Here is an 11049-nt window from a genome sequence, read left to right on the forward strand (position 1 = left end):
CGGTGGCGTTGTGGTCATATTGTCGTCCCCGTCGACCCATACGGTTTATAACTTCGTCTGATTGTACAGGGACATTGAGTTTTCAGGTCCATACGGAGTACAGCCATTTCCATACGGGCAAACCAAAAATTGTTGTCTATTTCTGTGTGTTTTTTCCTCGTGATGGGACTTTGTAGGATGTACGTTGATATTTATAAGGGGCACGAGGTGACCAATACGATCTGAATTGCTCTTGTAATAAGGTAGTGCACTGATAAGGGGTTGACGGGTGTGTATTGTTGATCGGAGACAGTTTTATTAGTCAGCTTTAGCGAGTGACAGCGGCTGTGGTTGTCGTGGTAACATTGAGCAGCAGCAGCAGTAACAAACTGTATAGAGTTGCCACTGAAGGCCCTAACGAAACAGAGGTGCCTAGGTATGAAAAAATAATAATAGGTGTTACTCTTTCTGGCAATGAAACACGTGTTAAGATGGTCAAACAACAAATGGAAACCTTTGGCAAGGATTTTAAGCTTTCGTGACTGCAGGGATTCATCTTCGTGGTTCTTTCGGTGACTTTACCGAAAGAACCAAGAAGACTTTGGCAAGTAATCTAGCAGTGCATTGCCCTTGTCCTGTTCGCCTTTTGGCGTTCTCTGGTCTGACACTGGTTGAGACGAGGCCACGAAGAAGGCTGTCTCTGGTGTAGACCAAGCACTTTCAAAGACAATGCCATACATATTACAAGAGAATGTTTGTTTGCATGCTCACCACAAGCAGCGCGAGTGGTTAACGCGAACTTGATTCGTTGCGAAAGGTTTCTGTTTGGCGTTTGAACATCTTAACCCCTCTTTTATTGCCAGGAAAGGGTTAAAACCTTTTTTTATACTTTGATGCTGCCAAAAAGTTCCCGTTTTGTAGAAGGTGCCTTAGGGTCTACAATAGGGATGGGGAACCTTTTTTCTGCCAAGGGCCAATTTTATATTTTTAACATCATTCGCGGGCCATACAAAATTATCAACTTAAAATTATGCTGCTATATTTGGTCAACCATTTAATTAACTCGCCCCTAATGCGATGGCTGGAACTGCTTCTCTTTGGCGAGGCGTGTGATGGTGTTAGCTGGTATTGATGATGCTGTTGCTACTCGCAACTGCTTTTCCAGGTTTGCTCCTAGAGATTTGTTGAATTTCGAGTCCCGCCTGCGGTTGCCTTGGCAGGGCCACACCAAATTGGCAGGGCCACACCAAATTGGCAGGGCCACACCAAATTGGCAGAGCCACACCAAATTGGCAGAGCCACACCAAATTGGCAGGGCCACACCAAATTGGCAGGGCCACACCAAATTGGCAGAGCCACACCAAATTGGCAGAGCCACACCAAATTGGCAGGGCCACACCAAATTGGCAGGGCCACACCAAATTGGCAGGGCCACACCAAATGATTTCGTGGGCCTCGTATGGCCCACGGGCCGAACGTTCCCCACTCCTGGTCTACAAGAACCTTCCTTCATCCGACCCTGGTTCGGGTCCACGGATGATGTTGATGATGATGATGATAACGAGACGACATTAGTGGTGGTGGTTGTGGGGAGACATTCCCACAACGTGAACGTGATAGAGACGCGGTTGAAAGAGGGTCTCTCGCGTGTGGAGGATTCAGTTGTTAAAAACAACAACAACAACAAACAAATCAACGGACTCGACATTAAATGAGGTTTATTTTTATTGTTCAGCCTCCCCAGCCCCCCGGGGAGATCCCGATGCAATTAATTTGTAATGAATTTGATTAATTATAATTGTTGCAATAAAACACAATAATGGTTTGCGTCGCCGTAGCGATATTAATAACGACGTTTAAAGAAATACGCGCAATATATTTCGGGCCGATAAATGAGGATGATGATGATGATGAAAGGGGTAACGTGTGTATAGCTAGCGGGTGATGTTTAACACGGCGTTAACAGTTACTGCGAGGGAGAATGGCGGGTGTGTTGTGGCTTGGTTTCGTATAGAAAGTGTTGCTTGTACGGCTTTTGTAAACATAGATTAGAAGTTGCAGGAGGGTGGGTGGCGCGGTTATAGGCGTCGATTGGGAATCAACGTAACTACGCCTGGCACAAGAGTCGGGTGGCAAGTTACGCACGCTTCGTGAGGTAAAATGTCTACGGTTTGTGTCGAAGAGCGACATTGGCGAGCAACACATTTAGCGGGATAATATTTTTAAATTTTGGGGGTTTCGTTTTGTCGACGGCGTCGAGGCGGTTTTTTTTGGCGGGAGAGGGGCGCCGCTATCCGCTGTGCGATTTTCAAAGGGGAGTCGCGTCACGGTGACCGACGATTGTAATTCGTAGACCGGATAAGCGGGGGGTCGTGGGGGGTGGCAGCAACAGACGATTCGTCCTTGCGAAAGGATGGGGACGACGTTCTATTGTTGGCAGGAAGACCTCGCCAGAGTGTTGACAATATAGACCGGCAGATTACTACGGAACTCAAACTGTAAACGAATTCTCTGTGGTTCTTTCGGTAAAGTCACGTAGATGAAAAATAATAATAAAAAATAAGAAAATGACTAAATTAAATCACGACGTTTCGGAAGCAACACAATCTTCCGTCATTAGGTGGAACTCAAACTGTAAGCACATTCTCTGTGGTTCTTTCGGTAAAGTCACGTAGATGAAAAATTATAATACAAAATAAGAAAATGAAAATAACTAAATTAACAGCCTGTTCCAGCTGATGACGGAAGCTTGTGTTGCTTCCGAAACGTCGTGATTTAATTGAGTTATTTTATTTTATTCTTTTGTATTATTATTTTATTTTTCACCTGCGTGACTTTACCGAAAGAACTAAAGAGTATCGATCCTTGCAGTCACGAAAACTTCAAATCTAGAATGTAAACACATTTTTTAAAATATACATTAACCAGGTAAGGCCCACTGAGCTATCTAAGTAGCTCTTGCTGTTCAGAAGCGGCCCTGGCCACAAATGATAGCTCAACGAAGTGTCCTATGATAATTGTTTTTTTACCCTTTTATCTGACAACAAAACTGACACCTTTTTTACAAGGAGTCATGTTTGCATTGATCACAATACCTGCAGTCGGAATACAAACAAAAACACAACTCTGATAATGTATGCACTGTCCTTGAAGTTGATTGGTCCACACCCGAGACAGCTTTCCTTAGAGTCTAGTCTCACATGGTGTTGGACCAGATGACGCCAAAAGGCGCACGACTCAAAGACAATGCACCATCAAAGTATGAGAGCTCGGGGTAAGTATTTACACCATTGGAACCTCCTTTGCCAGTAGCCAGTAGTTTTGTTGCCAGATAAAATGGTAAAAAAACAATTATATTTTGCTACTGCCAAATGAGGTTCCAATGGTGGTGAAGTGTCTTATCATCATCACGTAGAAATGTAGAGCAGCCAAATACTCTAAACGCCTGCATCGAAGTGTGGAGGGACCCGGAGAAAAATCCACCACTGGGAGAACGTGCAAATTCCAAATTTCCAGGCGGAATTAAGCGCATGACCTCATGTATACGAGGCGAGGTAGTTAACATCTCGCCACCACGGCTAATGGGCATTACACTCAGAAGGTGTTCAGCCGAAGTTGTAAGACGTGTTCAGAAGACCTCGCACACATAGGCTGCTTCGGCCGCTGCGCAAAACGCCGGGACGAAACAGCTTCCCAAGTATATGTGGAACGTTGGACCAACGTTGGACCAACCACGTGCTAATGTTGGACCAACCGCGTGCTAACGTTGGACCAACCGCGTGCTAACGTTGAACTAACCACGAGCTAACGTTGGCCCAACGTTGGACCAACCGCGTGCTAACGTTGGACCAACCGCGTTCTAACGTTGGACCAACCGCGTACTAACGTTGGCCCAACGTTGAACTAACCACGTGCTAACGTTGGACCAACCACGTGCTAACGTTGGCTCAACGTTGAACTAACCACGTGCTAACGTTGGACCAACCGCGTTCTAACGTTGGACCAACCGCGTGCTAACGTTGGCATGTGTACTAGGTCTCAGTTTAGGTCTCGACACCAGGGAGTGATCGCCACTGGACAGTTTTGGTTTTTCAGATCTCGGGACCTTGATGGCCTCAGCCAGAGAAAGGTTTATTTGTTTGGCACGAGGGCCTTCTACGGTCACCGGGTCTCTGCGGGCTCTTGCTCTCTGGACTATGAAACGTGTTACACCCGAGGATGTGCTTTGGCCACATTATAGCCCACTGTTCTTCACTGCAAGGCCCCGTGGGCCCGCTGGAGGCTCCCCTGGTGGCCTTAAGTGCGGCCCCCTGATGTGCGGCCTCCCCGACGATACACAACACCTCTCGTCACCTCCATCATCATCATCATTGTGCAGCTGTCAAACACAACAGTGATTTCAAATGTGTGGCGGTGCCCTCACACTGATTTTCAGTTTCATTTATTTGGTATAGCCCTGTGAGCCATTCGGCTCTTGAATCGGGTGCAATCGCAACAAACAAAAAATGAACAAGAAACATCTTAAAGTGACTATGTGCAAACAGAAAATCCAGGAAAAAACAGTAAAATATTCCAGAAAAAGCACCGTGCACCAACGCTGTGTACAAAAATCCCAGTGGGATGCAAGTCAAACAACAACAACAAGACAACTTAAATTAAGGCCATCAGTCTAACTCCATACTACAACAAACAAACATGGCCAAACCAAAAAACGCTTGTCTTATCGACGAAAGAACCCCTCCACCACCCCCGCTATGAAAATTTGTGAACAACAGTGGCATGGCTTGTTGGAGTCAAGCTCGGAATCGCACTCTATACGGTTCGTTGCTTCAGCGATGGGATACGACCGTTGTGAACATTTAGTGCCGGAGTCAGAGCCACCCAGGCATCGCGTCTCGTTATACACCGTCTCAGTGGACCATTGACTCTCTGCTAAAACGTGCGAGGTCTCCGCTGTAGCCAGCCAGGGCCAGGGGTCGGCCTCATTGATCGCTCAATGTTCAGATTTGGTGGTCGGCGCACATCGGCGATAGTTGGCGGTGCGGAGCGTTGATTGATGGTGTGTGTGGCGGGGGGGGGGGATGGAGGTTAGGATTGATTTGGATTTAATTTACAAATTTCACTGCCACGAAGGATGCTGCGCCACGTGTTACTCTCTCTATCTCTCTCCCTTACTCCGGCACTCGCTTCATCTGGTCGCCCCCTGCCCCCCCCCACTGTTCACTCCCTCTCTCCCGACGCTAATGTCCTTGCAATTAGGGTCGCCGTGGTATAATCTCTCGCGATTCGACGCGATACGTGATACAGTCTGACAATGACTGAGATATCGGTTACCCGTTATATTTATTGTTGCGTTTCAGTGTGTATATGTGTGTGCGTGTGTCGTTTTGTATAGTTGCGATACCTTGATATTCCTCCCTGAAGACACTGGTGGCGTCACCGTCAACAGCATCATCGAAAACATCAACAGGCTCGATGCGCACCATCTTCGTAATTGGAATTGTAAATTTCGATTTAAAGCTTCTTTCGTGACTGCAGGGATTCATCTTCTTGGTTCTTTCGGTAAAGTCACGTAGAATGGAAATAATAAAATAATGAAAATTAAACATAATAAAATATAATTAAATTTCGATTTAAAGCTTTCGTGACTGCAGGGATTCATCTTCTTGGTTCTTTCGGTAAAGTCGCGTAGAATGGAAATAATAAAATAATAAAAATTCAACATAATACATTCATTTAATTTTGTTTTATTTTTAATAAAATTATTTTTTATAAAATTATTTGATATTGTTTTATTTTTATTATTTTATTATTTCCATTCTACGTGACTTTACCGAAAGAACCAAGAATATGAAATTGTAAAGGCACGAGCCGCTGTGGTGCGACTTGTGGCCATGCAACCCGAGCCATGGACCCACACCGTGTCTGTAAACCCACAGAGACGCATTGCGATATACGGGGACTCAGAGATTCGTTAAATGAACAAGCCGCAGTAGTGCGCCTGTAGCCATGCAACCCAAACCATGAACCATATAGTAAACCCATAGAGACGCAGATACACAGAGAGACGCGTATTGATAACATTACAGACACAAGCCACAGGAGTAAGATTGTGGCAATGCAACCCAAACCCACACAGTAAACGTAGCAAAACGACACTAACTCTGTCTCTCTCTCTCTCTGCTGCAGCCCTCTCGTCGCTGTCAGCAGATCTCGACATTGGCATCTGGCTCCTGAAGCACATTGCCCCGACAAGCGAGAATATAACTTGCCTGTACTGCGCTCAAAGCGCAAATATTATAAAGCTGTCTTGGAAGTCATTCAACGGCAGTTTGGCGAGCGCTCTCAATTATTGCAACTTTGCAAGCGTGCCGCACTTACCGTCATTTTTTTTGCAGCGACAGATACTCATATACATGAACGCCTAAACCCATCAATGCCATCATTTTCTCGGGAAAAAAACATTTAGCGAAGTGCCAGTTTAACGGCGACTGCAATTACTGCCGTTGGCGTTTGCGCCAAAGCCGATCGCTGAAGGTAATAATGGTTCGCAGAGACGGGCATGTTCAGCCGGTAGGAATCCGGGTTTTCTCTACCCTGTTCCGCGTATGCAAAGCGCCTGCCCGCGTTGGATCCTCTTCGCAAACCGTGTCTGCGATGGGCGTCCCACATACCGTCATGTCCACCCAACGCCTGTGGGTGTCAACTATCTGTCAATTTTTTTTGGCTCAGCCACCGAACAAAGACGGTGGTGGTCACCGCATCATCATCATCGTCATCGCGCGCTTCCAGATGCGCTTCTGCAGCCGTCCGGAACTGCTGTTCCCTCCAATGTTCGGAAGCAACTTGAGCCATGCATTTCGATTTAAAGCTTTCGTGACTGCAGGGATTCATCTTCTTGGTTCTTTCGGTAAAGTCACGTAGAAGGGAAATAATAAAATAATAAAAATAAAACATAATAAAATAATTCTCGCGACGTTTCGGCCACAACGCAAGCAGCCGTCCTCAGGTGAAGAACAGGTCTGTCGGAAAGACAGCGTCTTTTATTATGTTTTATTTTTATTGTTTTATTATTTCCCTTCTACGTGACTTTACCGAAAGAACCAAAAACTTGAGCCATACACTTTTAAATCATCATCTAGGTTAAAAACTAATTTCTCTAGCACTGCGTTTTTGTACTTCTCCCCACACCTCCGGTTAGCACGGTTGGCTACGTACGGTGCGAAAGAAGTTCAGCGTGACACCACGGTGTAAAGTGCGATCTACCCACTCTCCCTCTCTTTCACTCCCTACCCTAACAATCTTATAATCATCGTCTTCACCATCTCCCTTCTATTCCCCCTCTCCTGTCTCTTTCCATCCCTCCCCTCACAATCTCATCATCTCCCTTCTACTCTCCCTCTCTCTCCTCTCTCTCTTTGTTTACGATCAGTGGAAGCAAGAAGATGCCCGGTGTATTCGGCACTTTGCTTCGTTCATCATTTCGTAATTTTTTTTTTACTTTGCTTTATGTAAACCCCCACTTCTCGCTCACTCTCTCGCTCACTCTCTCTCGCTCTCTCTCTCGCTCACTCTCTCGTTCTGCACGCAGCCCTTCTCGCAGTCCGACGGCCTCCGACGGGTAGCTCATATCAGCATGCAGAGCTCCCCGTCATCTGCCACCGAGCACACGGCCTCCTCCATCGCCCACTGCTCCTTGAACACTCCCTCCCTCCCCGACGTAGCTACCGGCCAATCGCGTACGGGCGTTGGCTGCTGTGGTAGGTTAGGAAGGACGGAAGAGAGGAGAGCTTCTCTTACTCTACCCCTTACAGTGGCCACGGTGGCTAGGAGATGTTACTGGTAGGAACCCACTGGTTCCACCAGCCCACAGGGGATTATTGTGTCCGTCTGTCGTCTCGGGAGGGGCTGGGTGGGGAGGGAGGGGCTGGGTGGGGAGGGTGGGGAGGGTGGGGAGGGGCTGGGTGGGGAGGGTGGTGAGGGGCTGGGTGGGGAGGGTGGGGAGGGACTGGGTGGGGAGGGTGGGGCTGGGTGGGGGGTGGGAGGGGTGGGCTGGGTGGGGAGGGGCTGGTCACCCCGTGGTGCCCTTATAAAACTCAACGTTTAACCTACTCACGCCGGCTTGTGCCCGCCCTCACAGTCGGGCATATTTGCGGAATACACTTCGCCGCCGTTGACCCTGGCCATTGACCGAGCAACCCAACGTTCCTACCAGCTCCCTCCGCAGGAATGTGTTAACGACCTCGCCTGGTATGTAGGATGTCGTGGGTTCGATCCCGACCGTGACGCCTGCTGCTGTATATTTGCATGTTCTCTCTCTCTCCACGTGGTCGCGTAGATTTTTCTCCGGGTCTTCCGATTTATTCCCTCCACATTTAGAATCAACGTCACGCGTTTAAGGCTTTTTTGCTGCTCTAAATTTCCACGTGATAATCCACCTCGTTGAGCTATCATTTGTGGCCAGGTCGCTTCTGAAAAAGAGCTGTATGCTTCGCTCAGTGGTGCCTTACCTGGTAAAGTAAAACTAATTAAATCGTTTTGAACAAGAATAGTTTAATCTCACAATATTAATCATCTCCCTCCTGTATGTGTATTTGTTGAACTTACTTCGCACCGTACGTAGCCCAACCGCGCTAAACGCAGGTGCGGGGGCAGGACAACAAACTAAAGACATCTCTCTCCTCCCCCTACCATTAGCACTCCTCGTATCACCATCTCTTCAACCCCACCGCCGCCGCCGTGAACTCCCTCCCTGCTGTTACTCCCTCCCCATTCCCCTACTTCGCACACTTCCCATCACCCTCTTACACCCCCCCCTGCCGCCGCCCGCCCACCCGCCGGATGTATTGATCGTCTGAGTCTTGACGCTGAGCCAGCCCCGATTATTGCAGTAGACGCATCACACGCAGAGAGAAAGAGAGAGACGGGCCAGAGAGAGAGAGAGCCGCAATCGAGAGACGAGAACATGCGGAGGGAAACGTCGAGGGAGCGCGATGGAGAATGGCAATTCATTAGCGGCGGTTTTCTTCATTGCGAGGCCCTGTGGGCCACTGCCCCCCCCCCCCCCTCTCTGGTGGCCTTCAGTGCGGCCCCCTGATGTGCGTCCATAACCCCCCATCATCATCATCATCGTCGTCGTGCTACTGTTAAACCCCAACGATGGTCTCAAAATGTCTCATCGGCGAAAGTGTCCTCCAAGTGCCCCCCCTCTGAAAATTATCAGAAAAAGATATCGAAGTCTAATTTTCGACATAAAGCTTCCGTGACTGCAGGGATTCATCTTCTTGGTTCTTTCGGTAAAGTCACGTAGAAGGAAAATAATAAAATAATAAAAATAAAACATAGTAAAATATTATGTTTTTATTATTTTATTTCATTCTCGCTCACTCATTTTATTATTTTATTATTTTCCTTCTACGTGACTTTAGCGAAAGAACCAAGAAGATATCGAAGTCTGTCCCCCGTTCTGCTTAAAGACCCTCTCCCTCCTCCTGATTGAACGGAATCTACCGGTCCTGATTGGCTTGTACACCTTGTCACGCGTTTACTCGTGCCCATTTGTCAGGCTCATATTAATTTGTTCGTGCCAATTGCCGTGGCCATCTTCATATTGTCCATTATAGTGGTGTCTGGGTTTATGGGTCAGATCGCGCCACGGTGGCGAGATGGTAACTATCTCGCCTGGGATACAAGAGGCTATGGCTTCGATCCCGACCCCGATGATGCCTGTGTATTGGAAGTTGTGGCTTCGATCCCGACCCTGATGATGCCTGTATATTGGGAGTTGTGGCTTCGATCCCGACCCTGATGATGCCTGTGTATTGGGAGTTGTGGCTTCGATCCCGACCCTGATGATGCCTGTATATTGGGAGTTGTGGCTTCGATTCCGACCCTGATGATGGCCAGTATATTGGGAGTTGTGGCTTCGATTCCGACCCCGATGATGCCTGTATATTGGGAGTTGTGGCTTCGATTCCGACCCTGATGATGCCTGTGTATTGGGAGTTGTGGCTTCGATCCCGACCCTGATGATGCCTGGTATTGGGAGTTGTGGCTTCGTTCCGACCCTGATGATGCCTGTGTATTGGGAGTTGTGGCTTCGATTCCGACCCTGATGATGCCTGTGTATTGGGAGTTGTGGCTTCGATTCCGACCCTGATGATGCCTGTATATTGAAGACACTTCGTTGAGCTATCATTTGTCGCCAGCTCGCCTCTGAAATAACAAACTAAACACAAAAAGCAGTTCTAAACAGAGGGAATGAATCAAAAGCGCAGTGAGGAGATAGAGAGTGAAAAACGAGATGGAACAAGCGATAATGAGTGAGCGAGAATGAAAGATGTAGGAAGGATTGCAAGACAAGTGAGAGGTAGAGACAGAGAGAGAGAGAGAGGGTGGTAAGTGAACGTGCGTGACGAGAGAGAGTTAAGAGGAGAGAGAGAGAGGAGAAGGTAGAGCGTAATCTGGCTGCCACGTGTCATCCATATCGCGAGACCTAGAAAGTTTGGCTCTGCCAAGTTCAGGCGTTCGCTTCCAATCTCGCTGATGGATCACTTGCTCCGACTCGTCTCGTGCGTGCGCACGCGCCCTGGCTGTGTGGTACACGCGCTCAGATGATGATGATGTTGCTCCTGCAGCAGCACACCCGGTTCGTACGCACACAGCGCCGAAGTTATAGGTATCTCTCTCGACCCCCAAGGCACCGACATCCTTAACGCTCGATGCCGGGAAGACGCTCCGTGTAGTGGAAACTACAAACCGTGCTTTTCTTTTTAATCGGGTAAGGGCCACTGAGCTGCATAGTAGCTCTTTTCAGAAGTGACCTGGCCACAAATGATAGCTCAACAAAGTGGCTTATACTGGTAGGAACCTCCTGGTTGCACCAGCCCACAGGGGATTATTGTGTCCGTCCGTCCGTCGTGCATCCAAAAATGGGAAGGGTGGGGCTGGGTGGAGAAGGGAGGGCAGGGAGGGGCTGGGTGGGGCTGGGTGGGGGGTGGGATGGGTGGGGCTGGGTGGGGAGTGGAGGGTGGGGAGGGCCTTGGTGGGGAGGGTGGGCTGGGTGGGGGT

This window comes from Lethenteron reissneri, chromosome 2, assembly GCF_015708825.2.
Source record: "Lethenteron reissneri isolate LAM-NWPU_2019-01 chromosome 2, ASM1570882v1, whole genome shotgun sequence".
Lineage (NCBI taxonomy): Eukaryota > Metazoa > Chordata > Hyperoartia > Petromyzontiformes > Petromyzontidae > Lethenteron > Lethenteron reissneri.